This window comes from Pelodiscus sinensis, chromosome 1 (assembly GCF_049634645.1).
Source record: "Pelodiscus sinensis isolate JC-2024 chromosome 1, ASM4963464v1, whole genome shotgun sequence".
NCBI classification, from domain to species: Eukaryota; Metazoa; Chordata; order Testudines; family Trionychidae; genus Pelodiscus; species Pelodiscus sinensis.
In genome coordinates this window covers 256,312,412-256,333,276 of record NC_134711.1, presented here as the reverse complement: position 1 = coordinate 256,333,276, position 20,865 = coordinate 256,312,412, and positions in this window count along the sequence as shown.

The window sequence follows — 20,865 nt, the reverse complement described above, 5'->3', positions numbered from 1 at the left end:
AACATCCATACTCCATTTTAAGACTATGAAATGTATTTAACCCAACAGAGAACTTATTGTTTAATATCAATACCAAATATTTCCAAACACCATTAAATTATATATCACATCCAAAATCAGTCTCTAAGGCAAAAACCTGAAGTGATAGCTTACATCAGGGCTACTGAATATGTGGCCCATGGGCCACATGCGGCCCATAGTGCTGTTTGGGTTTATGCAGGGCTTGACACACATCTCGGGGGGGGGAGGGAGGATCCTTTGAACATGGCCTCCACTGGGAACATGCTCCACAACAGCAAGGTGTCTCCCAGGTGGGGTGAGCATTGAAAGATGCAAGCAGACAGGCTGGCTGAAACAGACGGGTACAAGGAGTCGGTGTTTCTAGCCCCCAGGGAGGAAGTGCCGGGAGCACTGGGTCATTGTGGGAACTGCTGGCTGCTTAGCCTTGTAAGCAGAGCCCGAGAGGTACTGACTGGCTCATACCGGCCACCTTTGAGTCCAGCAACACAGTTTAAAGCTTAATCCTTGTATTCATGCCTGTCAGTGTGAAATAATCTATTTGCATATATTTGCATATAAATGTGCATGTATATGCAACCACACTTAAGTTGGAGCACTCGGCATGTGCTGTGAGTATCATTGTGGCCCCCAGGCTTCCAAAGTTCAGTAGCCCTGTCTTACATCATCCTTTAAACACCAGTAGACATAGGGCAACTGAAAGCAATTGAAGAATGAGTGTTCTCCTTGCATAAATAGTGCTATACATGTCATTGTAGGTTGTACAACACCAATGTCCCCAGCCCCTCCATCTTCTGCCTGCTATAGCCTCGCTCTGGTATAAAAAGCTAAGCACTATGTAACTATCTTCCTGCAAAACATTTAATTTTGTAAAGGGCTTCATAATTTGTGTTCATCAGTGTTTTATTTATACTTACATAGAATACAGAAAAAGAGGTAAATACAAACTTAACGGTACTTTATCAGTATGCTAGCTCCATGGTTAAGAGAAGACCATTGTTTAGGCTTCTCTTGTATTTTCTTTTGGAGGGGAAGGTTGTTATTATTAATTTAAAAAGAAAAACAGAGTAATTGTAACATGCACATACTGATAACATTTCAACTCAAATCATTTCCCTCTTAGCTGGAGGCCTGACATAAACGTTGACCAGGAAGAGTGACAGATAAGATCTCTGCAGAATTCTGGACAAGCAAGCCCTCTGGGCTGATGAACAATTATTAAATAACCCCCTTCTGAGATTTTGCTAGGAGGAGAGAAGAACTATTTAAGAGTGACCTCATTTGCCTCAGCTTAGATTATTAACTAGTTCTTGATAACCTAAATGTATACAGAGTACTTTGCTTTAGTAATGAAGAATAATCTATTTACAGATAATTTCAGATCTGTAATTATATTATTTTTGTTTGTAATTTTATGTTTATACAGCCATATAAACTGGCCTATTAAGTCAGCTATGTAAAGTCCTATTGATGCCAAGGAGAGTTAAAGACATCTTAACAGGTTCAATTTGGGCAAAATTATAGATATTTTAAAAGGACAAATCACATTCAATCTTTCTGTTCAACTCCTGTCTGTCCAAAAGTCCCATAGAAAATATATGAGTTGTATATAAACATAGTAAGCAATGGGGTTTCTATTGCTTCTTTTCGGAGACTACTCCACAGCCTGATAACTATCAATTGGATATTTGGCTTAATGTATTTTCTTATATTTGTCCATTGTTATTATGTGTATCTCATTTTTGTTTCTGTTTAGTGTTCACATCTTTGAAATACTTAAAGTCTGTTGCAAGCATCAATCTTCCCATTTGGTTCTTTAGGGCAATGTTCCTTAACGGTCTCTTCATCCCTAGACTATATCTACACTACAATCTTAAGTCTATCTATGATATGTAGACTGACAAGCCACCACATTAATGCATGGCTATACACTTTCTGCAGTGGTGCACATTTTCATCAGGAACATTTTTACTAACTGAACAGGAGTAATGTGGGGAGGGGGCACAGAGAGCCAGGGAAAAGAAACTGGAATCATAAACTATCGCTGAGAAGCAAGGATCCTGTTCTGAAGGAAGACAAATTAGGATGAAAATAATTACGCTTATAAAAGTTTGTTTTCGCCCTGTGGGTATCTAGTTCCCAGTGAAATGTAAGTCTGTCTTGTTTGCTTGTTTGTAGTCTTTATTAGTATTTTTGCTTCCTTTCTGTGGCTCACTGCTTATTTTGCTCCTGGAAACCATTACACACTTTTAATTACAACTCATGTTGTTTGACAGTTTACATGTCTCACATTTCTTTCCATTTGTTCAAAAGTTACTCTGTGTTCTGAACCCAGGTTTTAGTCTGACAAAGATAACTAAGACTCACAAAGTAATTAAAACAAAAAACCTAACTTTCTTCTCTATAGTTTGCAACAAGTTATATAATCTAGAAAAGCCAGGAATTATTAAAACTTTTAAAAAATGTTGTTTGAAAAGGAATTTTTTAGTTCTAGCCTAGTTATTTGATGCAGGTCAGTTCAATGAACTGCTTTGTGTTAAATAGGTCACTTGAGACAATCAAAAAGGTTACAATGTATGTAGGAAAGTGCAAAGGAAAAGAAGACTATTGTCTCAATTTTGCATAACTCCACCTCAAAGATTTGAGAAAATTGCACATCATTACAAACTGACAGAGATGAAACTGTCACATTTTTTCTCAGGGCATATACTATACCCGTATAAAAAATGGTTTAAAGGGCATGTCTACACAGTAGCATGTACCTTGAAATAAGCTACACAATTTGAGTTATGCAAATTGCATAGCTTATTTTGAAATAACTTATTTTGAAATTTGGCACTGTTTACACAGTGCTAATTTCAAAATAAATTGCTATTCCTGAGTCTTCCTTAATCCTCATGAAACGAGGTTTACAGGAAGCCAGAATAAGAAGCCCATTATTTTGAATGTATTACAGTATAATAGACGTTATCAAAAAATAGCGCCACTGTGTAGATGTATCCAAAGGGATTTAAAAAATATTATATGTGCCTAGTTTTTTTGACTTTCACTAAGGCTACATCTAGACTGCAAGCCTCTTTCGAAAGAGGCTTTTTTGAAAGATACTTTCGAAAAAGCTTCTTTCGAAAAAGAGCATCTAGACTACAATCAGTACTTTCGAAAAAGCAAGCTGCTTTTTCGAAAGAGAGCATCCAGGCAGTCTGGATGCTCTCTTTCGAAAAAGCACAGTTTGCATTTCATAGCGCCTTTTTTCGAAAGAACACTTTCGAAAAAAGGCATTATTCCTCATGAAATTAGGAGTACCGCTGTCGAAACAAAAGCTGCATTCTTTCAATTTAATTTCGAAAGAACACGGCTGTAGTCTAGACGCAGGTGAAGTTTTTTCGAAAAAAGGCTACTTTTTCCAGTCTAGACACAGCCTAAGGGTACGTCTAGACTACCGGGTTTTGTCGACAGAAGTTTTGTCGACAGTATCTGTCGACAAAACTTCTGTCGACAAAGAGCGTCCAGACACATTGAGTTCTGTCGACAAAGCAAGCTGCTTTGTCGACAGAACCCTGTAGTCTAGATGCAACCCTACAGGCAATAACACCTTCTGTCGACAGAACTCTGTCGACAGAAGGTGTTATGACTCGTAAAATGAGGTATACCAGCGTCGACAAAACTGCTGAGTTCTGTCGACGTTATGTCGACAGAACTCAGCGGTAGTGTAGACACTGGTATAGTTTTGTCGACAAAAGTCCACTTTTGTCGACAAAACCCGGTAGTCTAGACATACCCTATGAGCCAAATACTTCTGTCTCCCCTTTTAACCCAGGTGGATAACCAAAAGTCAGAGTCTTCTGGATGGTTTTCCATAAGAGAAGAAATTCATTGTGAAATCAGGTATTATTTTGATAAATCTTCATTTACAAATAATGTACATATCATGCATCATAAAGTATTGTTTCCCTAAACATGTTTAGGAATCAAGCAGCAGGAACTTTTTGTTAATACTCAAAGTTCCAAACAAGGTTCCGTTTAATCTTTTCCTTTCATGTGTGAAATATTGTATTATGTGCACAGAAGCTTATGTGAATACCTAGTAGAAACAAAACAAAACAAAACACAAGCACACACCTTACAGAGAACACTGGTTCCAATCCTCTTTCCAGACAGCACTTTCCCTAAAAGTTCTCTTAACTTTTTCTTATAGTCATGCTCCAAATCCTTATATTGCTGTCTCTGTAATATATTCATGTCTGTTTTCACCTCTCCCGGACAACACATGCACATGCACATGCACACGCACACGCACACGCACACGCACACGCACACGCACACACATTATAATGAATCCCACAAATCTGCCTTTATTATCAATCCCCAGAAAATAACACAGCTCCAACTGAGACTTTGCACATGGCCTTTATTTCAGGAGGAGGATCCTATTGTTTCAAGTTTCATGCTTTTTTGCATTTATGGTTATACTCACCAGCTCCAGTGAAGAAGCTGATATTGCAAGATAAGATAAAAGCACAAGTATTCTGTTTAATGTAGTTTACATGCAGCTAAATAATATTAAAAAGAGATGATAAAAGGCTTTATAAACATCACACATAGGTACTGAAGATAACAAAGAAAGGAAGATTTGGTTATGGGAAAATGGAGAAAAGCTGTAGTCTAATGAATAATGTTGCAATACCAACAGAAGAAACAATTGAAAAAGCACTGTGAAAAGTTTAATGTATTAAAGCTGTGCAAAGAAGAGATTCAATTATTCACTATTATCTCTCAACAGAGTACCAAATAACACAGAGAAAGTGACACTCCAGTCATGCTATGTGTGCCAAATTCATTCATTATAGGGAAGGTTATTGGTCAAGATAAAAATCATACTAAGACACCTCAAAAGTTATAATTGTACTAAAATATAACAAATATGCAATATTTTAATTTTTAAATTATTTGCTAATAGGATTTGAGAAGCATCCAAAACATTTTACTTTACAATAAAAATATATTATTTAATATTTAGGCAATAGTCCTCAACTAATAAAAACCTATATGCTGTAATTATATAGTAAAATCTATAAAAAGTTGTTGAACTAGTAAGGAATTGGCCAGTGTGACAGGAAATATGTTTTATGTATCCATTTACATATTCTGGGAATCTGACCCTAAGACGTTTAATAAAAAAATCTTTGAATGTAAATTATGTCTCAGACAATCATATAAGTACATCATGGATCTGAATGGCTGAGGACACCATGTAGCCTAATAAATAAAGCCCAAACTCAAGTGACATGACTTCTATTCATAGCTCTTTTATGTGGAATAATGGTTGAGTCTCTCAGGAAACAGGTGAGAGAATTTTAGAAGGAGGTGGCTAGGTTGAGGAGCACCCAAGCCCACAAGTGTTTTCTTGAATATTAATATAAAGACATTTAAGGATGAAGAAGCTATCGAGCTACAGAGGACTGCTGTCACACTACCGGGGAGGAGGAAATGTCTCTATCACAGGGAGGCCACTGGCAGCTGGTTACTTCTGGCCAGGGCTGGCCTGCTCCTGCTCAGGGTCTCTCCACTCCTCCACTCTCCTCTCAGTGACCTCCTCTCCTGACAGCAGTGCATCTTTTAAATGTCTCACCACTGGGGCATCCAATGTGACAGGGAGTGGGGGCCACATCAGCATCCTTGGCCACTCTCCCTCTCCTCCTCCCTGCTGCCTCTGACCCAGGCTGGTGCTGCCGGCCATCCCGGGCATTTGTGGACTCGGCAGAGGCCGGCCCGCCAATGCTGCATCTTCCCCAGACCCGGGGGACCTGCCGAGCTTCGGCGGGGGATGCACGGCCGCCTCTCCCAGCTCCCTCCACCATGGCAGAGCAGCCGGAGCATCGCTGTGGCCGATGCGGTGCCGCCATTTCTCCTCAGCACACCGGGGACAGCACAGCCGGAGTGCAGGGCAGGGAAGTGGCCCCGTCACAATCCATAAATTATACATAGAGGCTGTGTCTACACTGGGCCACTTATTCCGGAAAAGCAGCTGCTTTTCTGGAATAACTTGCCAGCTGTCTACACTGGCCGCTTGCTTTTCCGGAAAAGCAATGACGATCTACTGTAAAATTGTCAGTTTTTTTCAAAAAAAACTATGCTGCTCCTGTTTGGGCAAAAGTCCTTTTCCGGAAAAACTGTTCCAGAAAAGGGCCAGTGTAGACAGCACAGTAGTCTTTTCCGCAAAAAAGCCCCGATCGCGAAAATGACGATCGGGGCCTTTTTCCGGAAAAGCGCGTCTACATTGGCCACGGATGCTATTCCGGAAAAAGTGCTTTTCTGGAAAAGCATCCTGCCAATGTAGACGCGCTTTTTCCGGAAATACTTCTAATGGAAAACTGTTCTGTTTTAAGCATTTCCGGAAAAGGGAAATACATAAATCAATTAGACTATATAGTAAAATGTGCATATTTGCATCCAGAAGTTCTCTGTTTTGTACCTTGTGTAATAATTGACACTTGTGCAAAAAGAAGACGTCTAGTCAGGGTTTAAGTGATGCTAAAACAATCTTGAATGCCATTCACTAGTGTTTTTGAGGGATACATAATGGTGCTTTGACACTTCTAATACAGTAATTGTCCGATAATCCGGCACCTTTAGGACCCTGGGGGTGCCGGATTATCAGGTATGCCGGACTATCAGAAGGGGGGCTATGATAGGTCTGGGGGTGGAGTGGGGGGGATGCCACCGCAGACCCCTCATAGCCCCCCCTTCCGATAGTCTGGCTCTGCCCCAGGTGTCCCCGATTCAGCCACTGCTGGTCAGTTTCAGCAGCGGCTGAATCGGGGATGCCTGGGGCAGAGCAGCTGTGGGACAAACCCGGCAGCACCCCAGCTGCTCTGCCCCAGGCATCCCCAATTCAGCCGCTGCTGAAACTGACCAGCGGCTGATTCCAGGAAGCCCGGGCATAGCAGTTCTGCCCCAGGCTTCCTGGAATCAGCCGTTGATCATTTTCAGCAGAGGCTGACTTGGGGACGCTTGGGGCAGAGCAGCTGGGGTGGTGCTGGGTTGGTCCCACAGCCCCGAGGGGCAGCACTATGGGACCAACCCGGCAGCACTCCAGTTGCTCTTCTCCAGGCATCCCCAAGAGCAGCTGCGGTGCTGCCGGGTTGGTCCCACAGCCCCGAGGGGCAGCACTACGGGACCAACCCAGCAGCACCCCAGTTGCTCTGCCTCTGGCTTCCCCGATTCAGCTGCTGGTCAGTTTCAGCAGCAGCTGAATCAGAGAAGCCAGGCACAGAGCAGATCCAATTGTCTGGCAGCCAGAGCACTTCTAGATTCCTGATGGTGCCGGACCATCAGGAGGGCCAGAGCATTGGATGCCAAACTAATGGAGTTCTACTGTACTATTATTTACCGACAATGCCAGAAGAGTGTTCAACCTCATCTCTTTTTTTAGGATGGGAACACTGGTCTAACAGAATATTTAGTTTGTTTCAAGCTGAGGGGTAATTCCACTTTTCACTTGGTTGCTATGAACTAGGTGTACATGCAGATCTTTTTTACATAGTTTGCCTTGAGACTGGAGTAGATTAAAAGGCAGTAGTGAACAATTAATATTACAGTATCTTGTTGCAAACTAAATATTTCTTTAGACAAGCCCTGAGTTTAAATGTTTCTACACTTATTTAGGCACAGGCCAAATGCTTTGCTTATATAGAATGGAGCAACTCCAGTGTGGTCATCTGAGTGGGACCAATTATAGCAATAGACAATTTAGCTTGGTGGATTCAGAATGGGAGTGAAATGTTGCCGTCAATGTAAATGGAGCAACAGGTCCTATTTCTTAAAACTAAAGTCAGAGTTTTTCTATTTAATGTTTAAAGAGGCACCAATTGTTTTATGTAGACTTTGTGGAATGATGCTGCATCCCTTATATTGGGAGGGATTTATGCATTTACCTCCAATAACTTCAGCAGGAGTATGGCATGTATATGAGCCATTAATGTAAGTGAGTAGTAGAGGAGATGCCCTTTTTTATAATGTAAAACTGAAGAGAATCACTGAGACTAAACTTGAGAATTATTTATCTCCTTTTTAACACAAAGAAGTCTAAGATTGAAGTGGGTGTGTGTACTTAACCTTGCAAAAGCCCTAATTTCACATATTAGAATTTGCAAAACCACAGTGATTATGCATTCATGAATAACTGAAATGATCTGCCTTGTCAGAGCTACTCTCAAGCACCCATACTCGATTAGAATTCTAATCTGTTTACCCATTAGGAAGGCTTGTAAAAAAAGAATCAGAGGTGAGCATTAAAACAGATCTCTTATCATTCATAATCCTATTTCCTTTTACTTTGAGATATGACAATGAAAACTTGTTTTTATGTTAAAAAAAACCCTTCTTCCTACAGAACTTCTTACAAACATAAGAACTGTCATACTACATCAGACCAAAGGTCCATCTAGCCCAATATCCTGTCTTCCAGCAGTAGCCAATGCCTGGTGCCCCAAAGGCAATGAACAGAACAGATAATCCTCAAGGGAAACAGGCTAGAGACACCATCCTTTCCTATCCTAGCTAATAGCCATTAATGGACTTGCCTCTAAGAATTTATCTAGTTCTTTTTTTAATACTATTAAAGCCTTAGCCTTCACAACATTCTCTGGCCAAAAGTTCCTCAGGTTGACTATGTGTTGTGAGTGAAGAAATTCTTCATGTTGTAATAGTTGCCTATTCATTTAATAGAATGACCCCTAGTTCTTGTGTTATGAGAAGGAGTAAATAAAACTCCCTTATTTACATCACTTATCTTCATTCCTTCTGAAGTACCTGGCATTGGTCACTGTAATAAGACAGGACACAGGTCTCGATGGATCATGGGTATGACCTAGTATGGCTGTTTCAATATTAATAAAAAGATATTTTACCCATATCAAAATATGATGCAGCACTACCAGAAGTGCAATAAGCCACTACTTTCAGTGAATCTGTAAAACACAGCTAATTCTTTGGCAGCAGACTCATTACTCGAGGGAATGTTTCAAGCAAAAAGTGACAGAATTTTGCAATCTTGCAATGTGCTATTCATAGGGACAATCATGGTAAAAGTTAACAATGTTTAGTGGACATATGAACAGTTTGCTCAAGAAGTTCCTTTACTTTAATGAATGAGGGTATGTCTACACTGCATTGCTCTTTTGAGAAAGGAATGCAAATGCAGAGGAACGAAATTGCAAATGAAGCACGGATTTGAATTTCCCACGCTTCATTTGCATAATCGTGTCCGGGCGCTATTTCAAAATACCCTTTTTCGATAAGAGAAACGCTGTCTAGACAAGATTATTTTGAAAGAAAACCCTTCTTTCAAAATTACCCTTAAGGCTCATTTTATAAGGAGTAAGAGTATTTTTGAAAGAAGGGTTTTCTTTCGAAATAACCGAAAGAATTCAATTCACAGACACTTACCTTCCTTCCTCCCCCCCCCATATCCCCCTCCTGTTCTGCAATGTGATTTGTCCTTTTCATATTTGTTCATTTTTTTAATTGTATCCTTTAGTATATATGGTTGTGACTACTTTCTTCCACTATTTGATCTGAGGAAGTGGGTCTGACCCACGAAAGCTCATCATCTAATAAACCATCTTGTTAGTCTTTAAAGTGCTACATTGTCCTGCATTTTGCTTCAGCTACCCCAGTCTAACACGGCTACATCTCTATCACGCATCTAGACAGTGTTTCTTTTTTCAAAATAGGGTATTTTGAAATAGCGCCCGGACACGATTATGCAAATGAAGAGTGGGAAATTCAAATTCACGCTTCATTTGCAATTTCGGTCTTCTGCATTTGCATTCCTCACTAGAAAGAGGAATGCAGTGTAGACATACCAACAGATACTTAGTAAAGTGTTCCTTTTTTAGGCTCATGACACAAGCTAGTTGCCATCACTGAAGTTCAAATTAATTTCTACACATTTTTCCGTGACATTACGTACATCTGAAGGGAGAAGTCTTTTTGAACTGTGGAGAAGAACAACAGCATATTATAAATATTGCATAAATATTGTAGAAATGGTAGAAAAAAGCCTTCCCCTTCCTAAAATAAACATAGCCTGTTGAAATTGTTCCTTTTGTTTAAAAAAGAGAGAGAGAGAAAAAATACCATATAGCTCAACTGAATGTGACTAACAAGTTGGTGCAGCTACTTTTTCTAGTGCTGAGAGCTCTGCACTTCTTTATGTGCTGTATTAATGTTTAGCTGATTTCCAAATATATATTAGTGTAGGCTCACCAATGATCTGATGAGAAAATATGTTTTTCCTGAAATCCAGTTTCAGAACAAAATGTAGAGAGTCTGATATGTTCTAAGGACCCTCACAGTGTGTGGGAAGAACACACACAATGAGGACAAAGTCAAGCTTTAGAGATCTTTTATTAAAATAAAAGAAAAAGTTACCAAAGCTCCATATCACAGAATCAAAGAGAAATAACAGTTATGGGGATATGTGTGTTATAATTATTTACAAAACTAAATATACTAGCCTTCCTTGAAGACCTCATGATGCGAGAGAAAGGACCAGCCTCATCTTTGGCAAGCCAGTCCATAGTCCAGGTTCCTCAGTACGAGTGGTTGGAGAAAAATGGTCAAATGTTGAGTAGCTAAGTGGCATTGAAAAGCAATGCTAACAGATAAAACAATAAGAAAAAAAGGTAACTAATAAATACGACATACCTAAAGATTACCTTTATATGGTGGTTTGTCCTCTTATGGACTCTTGGCTCTAGGCTCAGAATATTAATGAAAATTCCAAAATCAAATGTCCTCATCCACATAAGGTACATGTATTCTATAGATTACATACTTATTAACACCAATTTTCTCATTCTCAAAACCTATTACTTTTGGCTTGAAACCATTAATTCCTTGTTCTTATAGTGTACTTTGTTGTTCCTGGCAGATCCCAACATTTTGGTAAACATATTTAGTTCACTAACATCTAAAGGATAACCAGAAGGCCATTTATTTATGTCAAAGGTGACAAACATTCATGCTAACTTACTTTAGCTAATCATAAGCTGTACCTAGACTTGCAAGTTTTTCCGCAAAAGCGCTTGCTTTTGCAGAAAAACTTGCCAGCTGTCTACACCGGTCACTTGATTTTACGCAAAAGCACTGACGTTCTACTGTTCAAAATCAGTGCTTCTTGCGCAAATGCTTTGACATTCCCGTTCGGGCAAAAGCCCTTTTCCGGAAATGCTTTTGCGCAAAAGGGCCAGTGTAGACAGCTGAAAACTGTTTTGCGCAAAAAAGCCCCGATGGTGAAAATGGTGATCGGGGCTTTCTTGCACAAAACCGCGTCTAGATTGGCACGGACACTTTTCCGCAAAAAGTGCTTTTGCGGAAAAGCGTCCATGCCAATCTAGACGCTCTTTTCCGCAAATGCTTTTACTGGAAAAACTTTTCTGTTAAAATCATTTGCGGAAAATCATGCCAGTCTAGACGTAGCCTTACAGTATACAGGATGCTGTAGTTTCTTTGTTTTACAGCCAAATATAATCAAGGTATGCATACCCTGGATATTTAATACAAAATTAAAAGACAATTATAATAAAGTATATCTAATCAGGGAATAAAGAGAGGATATGATATAAGGAACAAGCAGGCTGGCCCTATGGGCTATACTGAAGATTTATGAAAGTGTTAGGTTAGTGGAATATACAATTCCATTTACAAATACCACATTAAATAGATATACAAGAGAGATTAAATTGTATCTGATAGGCAATTTTTATGAAAAAAATTAGAGGCACAGAAGGCCTGCCCACATTTCCCACACCTCCCAATGTCTGGGAACAGCAAATTGTGGTCACTAGGAGCTGTGAATGGCCTGCCTGAAGGTAAACAAACTATCTGAGTTTGATTCCTGAGTTACAATTTGCACACAGAAGTAGCTGTGTCCATGATGATGTTTACCCCATCAGGAAGGACTGCTAACAGCACTTTCACTTCCCTCTTCCCTCTGTGTTATAGGAGGGTTTCTGCACAAACATTATGACCAGGACCATTAGCTGGTTTTGGTCATAGGATACCCATGTCCCTGTATTCCAGAATATCTTAGAATTGCAGTATGTCATTGTATGGTCCCATTGAAACAACGGTGTCACATGTGAAGTCTAGAGCAGAAATTTAATTGGTATGCGGGGAAATTATCACATTACAACTTTCCAGCTGTGTTAGAAATATGGGCAAGATCCATAAAGTAGCTGAGCATAATATTCAGGAATTGATTCATACAGCTGGAGAAGGGTATAATGTACATCTATTGTGTCCTCTTTTAACTTTTTGAAAGATGCCACTTGCCAAACATTGCAAGGTTATTAAAAAATTGATCAGTACAAAAAACAACTGCCTTCCTTCCCTTTTATTGAGGGAAAAATTATGTTTCAGAAGATCACAGTTTAAAGATTATTGCTAAATTCAGGGATGAGCAAATGCCAATCCCTGCAGGCACAAGGGATCACAGCTCCCGTCGGCCATGGATTGCAGTTCCTGACTAATGGGAGCTGCAATCTCCCAGATCTGAAGAGGTGCAGATGAATCTAGAGGCAGCGGCCCACCAGGGACTAATCCTGGTGAACCGCCACCATTTTATTACCCACCCCTGGATTAACTAATGAAAATATGACAAATACTGTATGTTAATCATTTAAAAATGATAGAGATGATTGTGTAACTAGTTGGACACGGCACCCCCACTCCTCTCCACTGGTGTCTTGCTGACTAAACAAACTCTTTTACTTTCCCCTTTTCCCTTGACCCTACCTCTCTTAGTTACACTTTATTTTAAGTCCTTCATCATGCCTTTGATATGTTAACCCATATTATTTACATTAAGTACTTTTAGTATGTCAAGTAATCCAAGTTATGGTAGGTTTCTGGTTACTTAAAGCCATAAAGTTGGATTTTACCTAGAAACCATGCTGCTTAATGTATGCTTATGAATATGTATGTAACCTATGGAATGTGTGTGAGGTGTGAATGAGAAATACCTAATCCAATGCAGTTTGGGATCTGTGACCTTTTAAGGCAGACAAAGACCCCTACAAGCAGATAAATTAACCGAGAAGTGGACAGAAAACCAACCTCTCACTCTCTCTTGGACAAAATGTAACATCACAGCAGAAACCTAGGACTGGCCCAGAGAAGTAATTCCTCCTGAACGTCTGAAGGGATCTCCCAAGGAACATCATGGTCATGTCACCGGGAAGCTGATGCCTGCTGAACACTCCAGCCACCAGCAAAATCAAAAGTAATCTACACTGAACTTGCAGCCTGACTCCAAACTTCCAGCATTAATGTGATGTATGTGCGTGAGTATCATCTTACTCTTAAGAATCTGTACCAATAGACAACCCCAAAATCAATATTGCTTCAGTCCATCCTTTATCTGGGTTTGTTCCAAAGCAGGTCTGAGAAAGTGCAACAGATCATACATGATATCTGACTGCCCATCTTCTCCTTCTACATTTCCAGAATATTGGATGTACTTCTGAAATGTTTCAGTTGGGGATACGGCTTAAGTACCTGATCAGTGGCATGCAGAAGCAGCTGCCTTTGTTATTACAGAAAAAAATGAGTTGGTGAAAACTTCTTATGAGATCATGGTTAAGACTATGGTTATTGGTGTCAAAGAATCATAAAACCACCAAAGGCATTCTTCCCAAAGAGGATATTTAGAAATAGAATATTCCTGGTGGCATAGTGAGGTAAGTTGGAATGTGCAAAAAGCTGCCTTCTGCTTCTCTTGCTTGGAAATATGATATGCATTTTTCTCCCCTCTAATCCTCTCTCTTTCTTTCACTCTCTGCCAGCTGGTAAAGAAAAAGGCCCTTGTGTTCATTCAATTGAAGGACTGAGAAACTGGTAGTTTAATCTTCCCTACCTAGCAAGTCATGAATGAATACATGACAAACTTGGGAAGTAGATGATAAGTGTATAAATCAGTTCTCAAGCCCAATATGGCAGGGTATGTCTACACTACCACCCTAGTTCGAACAAGGGTGGTAATGTAGGCAACCGGAGTTGCAAATGAAGCCCGGGATTTGAATTTCCCGGGCTTCATTTGCATCTTGCTGGGCGCCGCCATTTTTAAATGTCTGCTAGTGCGAGGGGTAACGGTAGTTCGGAATAGGAAGCCTAATCTGAACTACCTAGTCTGTGCCGCGTGTAGCCGCGGGGCACAGAGTCGGCACTAGTGGACATTTAAAAATGGCGGCACCCGTCAAGATGCAAATGAAGCCTGGGAAATTCAAATCCTGGGCTTCATTTGCAACTCTGGTTGCCTACATTACCACCCTAGTTCGAACTAGGGTGGTAGTGTAGACATACCCGCATTGCTTAAGGAAATGTTAAACAATGTTGAGGTTTGTACACATGCACAACTTTACCCATTATGGAGGAATATCAGACTTCTGTTCCTAGGAGTAACAGAAGGACAAAAAGGAATGGAGACAAAGAAAATGTAGACCCCCTCCATTCCTTTGAAAAGATGAGGCAATGAAATGTGTTAGATGGTAAAAAATTTTATAGTTTCAAATCTTCCATAGGAGATGTTGGAGAAGGCTTTCCATGTAATGTGTACCTGTTTATAGATTCAGAAAATTAGAATGAAATAGAGAAGAGCAGGAAATTGGGAGGAGATAGAGGAAAAACTAGCCTTCTTCTTTACATGTGCTTGATAAAGGTGAAAGTATGCCTTGCTTTTGATCCTAAGCAAAAGTGATGTCCATGTCTGTGAAGTGGGTCAGCACAAACCTTATGCACCATCTACTTATCATTTAGAACTTCAGATTCATGGGTAATTAAGTGCTGCATAACCATCGCACTGGCCTTCTGCACAGGGCAGATTTCAGCCCATGTAAATAAAACATTATTTAATGCTGACTATTCACTTCATGTGAATTTCACCCCGATGCAGAAAGACAACTCAAGGCCCTTAGGCTCACGTGTGTGTGATTCAATGGAGTTTTTATGTCATCTGTGCTGACCTCTTTGCCTATAGTAAAAATCCACTGTGGTTTAGGATGAGGAACAATCCATACAGCAAATTGCAATGGGGCAATAAGTTTGTGCTTCCTTTAGTCTGAATTGGTCTATTAGTGCATTGTGCACATTTATTATTCAATATTTTGGAAAGGAATGAAATCCCATAGCTAATTCAATAGCTATTCCGTTTCTTAGAGTCCTGATGTACATGCTGGTACTATACAACTGATCCTACCCATCAACTATCCACATATAAACAGGGATTGTACAGTCTGATCGTATTTTCAAGTCATTCCATGATATAGTGTCAAGTATCAGAGGGGTAGCAGTGTTAGTCTGAATCTGCAAAAGCGATGAGGAGTCCTGTGGCATCTTATAGACTAACTGAAGTGTAGGAGCATAAGCTTTTGTGGGCAAAGATCCACTTCGTCAGATGCACATCTGACGAAGTGGGTCTTTGCCCACGAAAGCTTATGCTCCTACACTTCAGTTAGTCTATAAGGTGCCACAGGACTCCTCGTCGCTTTTCCATGATATAGTGTAATCATAAAATAATGAACAGTTGAGAAGGAATTTTTTATATTGACAAATCTAATTAGAAGAGAAATTATCAAGTCTAGTTATCTTTTTCCCCATTTAGTTTAACTGCCAGATGCTATTTTACAATTGATTTTGTAGTGATAGAAGAGATATATTTGTCCTTATGGGTATATATTAATTATCATGCTTTTCCTTATAGACACAACCTACTTATTTTCTCCATCTTGTTTTTTTCAACAATATATTTATACTTTAGCTTCAAAAGGAGGAAATTATTGTCCTATTAATGTCATTTCATATTTCCTTTAATTTGACTGCATCTAGAGAAGCATGAACTATGTTTGCTTCTTCCACATAATCAAAAGTTATACAAGCTATTCAAATTAATTTGTGAATAATAAAATTAAGCATTGCAGAAACAGACCCTTCTAATTCAAATACTGTACATTCATTTAAACCCCTCTTATGCCACTGTCAAAGGGAACTTCGCTGAATTCAATTAACCTTATCTGATGTTTGGTCAGAAAGAGACATGGATTGGAATGAGACTGGCTGATGCACAATCCCAAAACAACTGAAGTCACCTGATAAGGGGAAACAGGAACAAATGTCTCTGACCATAATTGTCCCCTTTAATTCAAAGGATTAATCTTCCCTTTCTGATCAACGTAAGGGTCAGGTAGCAGCATGCCCAAGAAAAATGTATCCTTCACCTATGGCTAGGAGGTTGTGACTATTCTTTTGGCAATGAGCATTATAGCTGTCATCGATGGCTTTGCCACTGCAAGATTAGTCCTATGAATGTGGCTCCCTCTCAAAGTCACCAGAAAATTGAATCTGGTGTAGACTATCACACATTTTTTGGCAATTGGAGTGTTTCTCCATGATCATACGAGACCAGCATTCTGTAATTTTCATGGTCTGTCTGTGCTTCTGTGAAGCTAATTGATTTTGATCACCAAAGCGTAACACCATTTCTCACTCACTGAAATTCAGTGGAGCTTAGGCTCCTAAAGAAATCATTTTTTTTGTGGCCATAGTTATCTGAGAAAAGTTTCTTTTTGCAAAAAATGAGAAAATTTCAGTTTTGCTGACATATTTGGATGTTGCAGTGTATATGCAGTGGTAGGCCTGCAATTCACACACCCTCCTGTGGTCATTTGTAGTACAACTCACACTCTTCGGCTCTACCCCAGAGAAACTGTACTGGGCCATAGTTTCTCTCAGCAAGGCACACGTAACTAACGGTACGTCTACACTACAACGTTAATTCGAACTAACTTAGTTCGAATTAGTTAATTCGAACGAAGTTATTTCGAACTAACGCATCCAGACTAAAAAACTAGTTCGAATTAGCGTTTTGCTAATTCGAACTAGCATGTCCACATTAAGTGGACCCTGAACCAGGCTTAAGGATGGCCGGAAGCAGTGCCGCCAGGGCATCAGAGGAGGACTTAGAGCGTGGAGATGCTGTCTCAGGCTAGCCGAGGGCTGTGCTTAAAGGGTCCCGACCCCCACTCTGGACAGACAGTTCTCAGGGGTGCCCCGCTTGCAATGCAGTCCTGGCTTGGAGTGCCCGGAGTGCCCACACTGGGCACATCACACCACTCGGCCATCAGACTGGCTGCACTTGCCGCAGGCTGCCATCTGGGGAGAAGGGGCTAGTGGGGGGCTGCAGGAGAGCTTCCACCCCCAGAAGCCCGCAGAGCCAGCCCAGTCCTCCCCATTGGGGGCTCGTACCCCATTCCTCCCTCACCTTCTTCCACTTACCCTTCCCTAGCCCCCCTTCCTGATGTACAAAATAAAGATAACGTGTCTTCCAAAATGGAATCTGTCTTTATTGAACAAAACTGGGGAAACTGGGTAAAGGAGGTGGGAGAGGGGAAGAGAGAGGGTGGGAGAGGGGAGGGCAACTAAAATGATCAGGGGTTGGGAACAGGTCCCATATGAAGAGAGGCTAAAGAGACTGGGACTTTTCAGCTTAGAAAAGAGGAGACGGAGGGGGGACAGGATAGAGGTCTCTAAAAGCAGGAGTTGGGTGGAGAGGGTGCATACAGAAAAGTTCTTCATTAGTTCCCATAAAGAAGGACTAGAGGACACCAAAGGAAAGGAATGGGTAGCAGGCTTCAAACTAGTAACAGAAAGTTGTTCTTCACAAAGCAAAGAGTCAACCTGTGGAACTCCTTGCTGCAGGAGGCTGTGAAGGCTAGAACTAGAACAGAGTTTAAAGGGAAGCGAGATCAAGTCATGGAGGTTGGGTCCATGGACTGGTATTAGCCAGGGGGTTGGAGTGGTGTCCCTGGCCAAGGTTTGTGAAAGGCTGGAGAGGGATAACACAAGACAAATGGCTTGGTCACTGTTTTCAGTCCATCCTCTCCAGGGTCCCTAGGGTTGGCCGCTGTCGGCAGACAGGCTACTGGGCTAGATGGACCTTTGGTCTGTCCCAGTACGGCCATTGTAAGCTCAGGACTCAGGGTTGGGGGTCTCAGTGGACCCCCTTGATTCTCTTGCACACCTGCTCCTGGGTGGCCAGGCTGGCAGCTCTCCTGCCCTAGCCGGCCACTTTCCTGTGCCTAGTGCGGAGATCGTGGATGAGGTCCACGATGTCTGCACTAGCCGAGGCGGGTGCCCACCTCTTGTGGTCCCGGTCAAGCTCCTAGGAGCCGCCAGCCTGGTCCCGGGAAGAGGGGGAGGGCTGGGTGGCATCAGGTGGGTGGCTCGATCCGTGCCAGAGTGGCCACCAGGGAAACCTGGGGAGGGCTAGCCTCTCACTAGTTCGAATTAAGGGGCTACACACCCCTTAATTCAAACTAGCTAGTTCGAACTAGGCTTAATCGTCGTAAAATGAGGTTTTCCTAGTTCGAACTAAGTGCTCCGCTAGTTCGAATTAAGTTCGAACTAGCGGAGCGCTAGTGTAGCGCCTATGAAACTCAATTCGAACTAACGTCCGTTAGTTCGAATTAACTTTGTAGTGTAGACATACCCTAACTTAGGGTGTGTCTATACTACATGCCTCCGTCGACGGAGGCATGTAGATTAGTCAGATCGGAAGAGGGAAATGAAGCCGCGATTAAAATAATCGCGGCTTCATTTAAATTTAAATGGCTGCCCCGATCTGCCAATCAGCTGTTTGTCGGCAGATCGGGGCAGTCTGGACGCGACGCGCCGACAAAGAAGCCTTTCTTCATCGGCACAGGTAAGCCTCGTGAAACCAGGTTTACCTGTGCCGATGAAGAAAGGCTTCTTTGTCGGCGCGTCACGTCCAGACTGCCCCGATCTGCCGACAAACAGCTGATCGGCAGATCGGGGCAGCCATTTAAATTTAAATGAAGCCGCGATTATTTTAATCGCGGCTTCATTTCCCTCTTCCGATCTGGCTAATCTACATGCCTCCGTCGAAGGAGGCATGTAGTCTAGACACACCCTTAGATATCAACCCCAAGAGCAACATAAGCAAAAGGGTTTTCTGCCCTTCCTGGACTCAAAATTTAATTCTTGTTTACTCTTCTATAGAGCAGTGAATTTTAGGGCTTTTCCCCTTTGACTGTCTTGCTTCTTCCAGAGATAATCACAGGAGTGAGCCAGCCAGCCAGCCCCTACACTCATCTTTATTCATCTCCATCTGCCCCAGTGTCTTCTATAAGATATAGAAGCTCCCATCCCCAAATTCCAGATTGAGATCTGTCTAATTATCAGGTGAATGGAATCGGGTGGCTCGTATTCCTCTGAGGTTGCTAATTGATGTTACAGTAGGTGAATTAGTGCAGTTAGGCTGGAAACACCTCTGCCATATGGACAAACAGTGCACAAAGTTTATAAAGTTAGACTTCTTCAACTTAACCTGCATTCAGCTTCACTCTTTGCTAATGAAATAACCTCTTCCAGCTGTATTTAATAATTACACTGGGGAATCTGAACTCTAGCTGATTATGATCAGTTATGAACTCTGATCTGTCACAGGTGAGGCTAGGCTCAAGTCCTCTCTAAAGGGTCAGAAAGCCTGTGAAAGATGCAAATGGTAATTTTAGTGAACAGCTAGAGTATCTGGGCTGCCAAGGTTCATTAAAAACAATATTTTCACGTACATGCAGCTGGCATAATGATTTTGCCTTTTTACCAGTATATTGAAAGACTTTGGAAAATCCATAGCATATAATTATTCAAATGATTGAAATCAAATATTTAAACTGAAAAAGCATTTAGAGGCATCTCAGCAAGGAATCCACCTTCTTCTCTAGAAATACTTATTAAATCACTGTCTTGGGAATTTTTTATGGGCTAGCTAAAAGTTTTTGCTATTCTTCTTTCCTCCACCCTGCAACAAGAGGGCACAGAATTTTTCAGGAGATGCTCTTTTTTTAGTGCTTTTTCCACTAATCTCACAGCCCTTTTTCAAGTGCAAAGTATAAATCGTTGAAGCAGTTCCTAAATTAGCATGGTCTAGTATGGTAAGAAAAAATAGTAAAAAAAATATTGTGTTTTCCTGCAGCAATAATACTGTCAACATTTCCTCATGCATTACTTAAGTAACGCTATTAAACTCAAAAGTAGCACAAAAGTCCAAATGGTTATGTGCCATTTATTCTAATGAAAAGAACAACCTACAGACAGTGGTCAACAGGGTCACCATAATTCAAAGCAATCTCATGGTTAATGCTGGAGGCAGACAGTGGTTATTGTTATTCTTATTTATTTTTGTTTGTAGATATGCCCAAAGGCCCAATCGTTGTGCTAGGTGTTGTAAAAAATGATTCATTCCTCAAAGTTCATTTTTCTTCAGAAGGATTGTTTAAAGTTATCGGAGAGCAAAAGGCTATTATTACAACAACAAAGAAATAACCCAGAGAAATAATGTATTTCAGTACATTTTTGTATTTTTCTGTCTGCTAAATTGATTCATTAGGCATAAGACACGCACAATATTTCCCTTATTAACCAAATAATCTGGGAACTATGCAGAAAGTCCTCATAACAGGGTTCACTAATTGGAACATGTGGCAATAAATGTCCCTGTCATGACACCATAGCACTGCTCCATGTTATATAAAGATTTCTTCCTAAAAATCTATGCTCTATGGCCATCATTTAGTTATGTGAGGTTTGATACAAGCTTTTGTTATACTTTTGAGAGTTCTCAAGAGTTCTGAAACTTCACAGAAAAGTGTTCCATTATGACTTCTGGAAGAGGGTATTTACTAGTCACAAAACATTCTAGGGTAAAATAGGCTAAACTGATGTGCAAATTAACAGGATGTGTCAGAGGTGTATGCATCTGCTGATAAT